Raw genomic sequence first — 3,659 nt, 5'->3', positions numbered from 1 at the left:
CATCAGCACTGCCCCAAGCTGCACCATCGGTTAAATCCTGCTGCAAAATACTCCTAATCCTCACTCGCTCCCAAACTCCATGCAACAGCACGCCACCGAAGCAGAGATGGAGCAGGAGGAACCACGGACCCACATACTTCCCGCTAGAGTAAGAATCCCTAACGCAACACAGATAAAGCCGGGGCACATTTATTCTGACGCGACACCACCGTCGGCTTCCCAACGGCGCCTCCTGGAAACTATCTACACTCTAGTGCTTCCCCGGAGCTCCCCCCACACCTCCTGAGGCCAAGCAGGCCATCGGAGGCAAGTAGGAGCGGTGAGGTCGCCAGCGGAAGAATAGGAAAGCTGGCGCTCCTCCTGGTCGCCTCTCGCGTTCTGTAGAGGCTTCGAGAGAGATGTGTAACGTGTTTAAACATTGAATCATCAAACATGAAAAAGGTGAAGCTAGCGAACCAACTTTTAAGAGAATCGGTGCAACAACCGACAAAGAGCTGTTGCGAGAAGTCCAATGATTGATCAATTCCTCACAATCTATATCCATTATAACATGTGGGTAGCCTCAAAGCTTAGAAAATATGGCATAGTCCTACTCTTGATGGGTGATCGTCAAGATCGGAACTCAGAAAGAGCTCCTAGATTGTTTGGCCAGGGGTTAAAACACTATAGTCATTCCACATACCCCAACGACACAATTTACCTAGGTTTGGACCACACCCTTCTCCTGATGTGTGTTCTTATGTATCGAGAAAGCTCCATGCTTACAACTAGCGCACCAATCCCCCAAGTGTTATAGTTTAGGGGTTCTTTCGTTTGGACGACGATGGTCTTTCTTTATATGTGGCATGGAGCCCCCCACCATCCGGCCATGTCGACAACACATCATGGTGAGCGAATACTATATAATATCGAGGGCACGATGCATTGAGGTCTAGACAGACAAGGGTTTCACCCTTAGAGGTGACCCCATTTTCGACGCATGTTATTGCAGGCTTATCTGCACCCCCCGGCTTGCCATCACGCGTCCTTTCACATGGGTCAGGACAAGACAAACATGTGGCCCACTCCCCTACGTCCCCTGACATCATACCCTTGCCAACGGCGTGGGCTCACATGACAAGCCCCATCGATCCTAGCAAGAGGTAGGCTATGCTAGTGGGTTCTCGTGCTCAGCGTGCTTGCCCCCCTAGCCTGCGCAGTTGGATCTTGATCTTGATAGCACCGACGTTGCTTCTATGGGGTGGAGCCAGGGGGCCCATCTCCTCCCCCATCGACAGCACACCCCAGCCCCACTGCCCGAGCATACTCCCGTTGACGAGAAGTGATAGGGGGCTTTCCTGAGAGGTTGACATAGGCACCAGCCCTATCAAGTTGGGAATAGAGTGTTGCCTGGATCAAGGCATCTCCTTGGACACTGGCCTGCACTGCTAAACCGCTGCCCAGTTCCACCAATAGAGGGTGTGGTCGAAAAAGGGGGATGTCCCCCCACTCCTAGACCCCAAGCCATTGCCATGCCTTCCTCCATATAATGTGGCGTTCCTGGCCGGGCCATCCACCAGATCCAATCCTCCTCCCAAAGAAAATTCCTCCATTCGCGCTTGTCCTCTTCGACCCCCCTCCTACTATGGCTATGGCCCCCATGAAGCCTACTTCCAAGGTTGTGAAGGGTAACGCTCGCAACACCCCACATCGACCGCCCGTAGCGCCACCTGGACGCCTCTGTCATGGTTCATGGGCGCTCTTCTCCCCCAATCCCGAATCTGGAGCCAGTAGGTGCTTGACAAGGTGCTAATGATGATTGTCTCGGCCAGCCAAGGGCGAGGGGTGTTCGCCTAATGACCTATCCCCCGCATCTGGTGGCCCACGAGACCGCGTTCTTCACAGGGTATGTCATGGTGGGTCTCTTCCCATCATTCTCCTCCTTTATCTTCATCATGGACAATTATGACTGTTGGAAATATGGCCTAGAGGCAATAATATTGTATTATTATATTTCCATATTCATATTAAAAGTTTATATTCCATGCTATAACTGCTATGATCCTAGAATTTGCGATTTAGTGGAAAACTCATATGCACATGTGGAATGATAAACAAAATAAAATAGGTTCCCGGTCTCGCCTCTAAGACTGGCTCAAATGTTGTTGGTGATCACGTTTTCCGGATCTTAGGATATTGTTAAGTGTAACGATAGTCCTAAAACAACATTGAGGGTATGACGTTACAAGAACGATCATACTGAATCGACCCAATACTTGTCTGTTATACTATGTGATTATATCGTCTGAAATCATCTCTTATAACACGGAGTGTTAGCATGTGTTTTTAGTTCCTCAGACCATGAGAGTGTCTCGGTCACTTCCTACCAGACGGTGGGCTTTGGGGTTGCTCAAACGTCATGTGTAACAAGGTGACCATAACGACAACTTTCAGGCACACCGGAAAGTTTGATGAGTGACCAAACAATTCGAGAGTGGGATTTGCTCCTCCGACGATGGAGAGATATTCTTAGGGCCCTCTCGGTGTGATGGCACCCATCGTCATCTAGCTAGACACAGGTGACTACGTGTGACGACCCGAGACCGACGCTCCAGATGCCTTTCATGTTTTGCGTGTCAGCTGTGTTAATTAATTGTTTGTTGCATTCATCATGTCATCATCTGCATTGCATCGGCACTCCGTTGCCGTCACTGTTTTCAAAACTTGCATCCGTTCGTAGTAGCCGCTTCTTCCTTGTCTCTGCCAGACCATTCTCTTCTCTCTTGTCTTCTCCGTGGCAATGTGGTCAAACCGTTTGTCTTCCTTGACCATTCTCAGTCGAACCACACACTTGACCTCGTCCGCCTAACCCCTCTTTGCATAGTGCATCGACTCCTCGCCCGTGTCCGAAATTGTCCCGAACCCGACCTTCTCAGTCATCACCGTTGGATTCGGATCATCCCCAAACATCCCTAAAACATCTCCGTTTTCTTATTTGGGCTACCTAACCTATTTAATCTCGATCACCCGATTACGATCAGACGGACCGGATAGCCCCTACCGAGTCCCCTACCTATTTAAACTAGACCAACCCTAAAACCAGGGACCTTGTCCCATCGATCCCATCACGCTGCCGCCGCCGCCACTCCTCCTGTCTCTTTCTCCTTGGGATGTCCTCCCGATCCACCTGCCCAACCAGCAGCCTCCACCTCTCCACCCGCTCGTTTCTTCCACCAACCAGAATCAGCCCGAAGCTTCCCCTCGATCTCGCCGCCTCCTTGCTCGGGAGAGCAAAGGCTCGACCCTGAGCAGCACCAGCGCCTGCATCCCCGTCGGCCTTCGGCCCTGCAGCCGCCTTCGTCCGCGACCATAGGAGCAGGAGCTCCTGCAGCCGTGACCCGCGAGCACCCGAGGCCCTGTCCTCCCGAGCACACCTGCGAGTTCAGATCCGAACCCCGCCGTCCTCGTCTTCTCGCACGGCCAGCCGCCTCGGCAGCGACCTCCAGGACCACCGCCGCGCCCTGCTTCTTCCTCCTCCTCGAGGAGATGCCTCTCGCCTCGAGCACCAGCGCTCCAAGGCCCGCCTTCTGCAGATCCTCGTCAGCCGGAGCTCGCCTTCGCTGGCAGTAGCAGCAGCAGGTCAACCATGCCTCTTTCCCTTCCCTCTCTCTGCTTCTGAT

Source organism: Aegilops tauschii, chromosome 1 (genome assembly GCF_002575655.3).
Source record: "Aegilops tauschii subsp. strangulata cultivar AL8/78 chromosome 1, Aet v6.0, whole genome shotgun sequence".
In the NCBI taxonomy this organism is placed as follows: Eukaryota; Viridiplantae; Streptophyta; class Magnoliopsida; order Poales; family Poaceae; genus Aegilops; species Aegilops tauschii.
Note: the sequence above shows the minus strand (reverse complement) of the source record.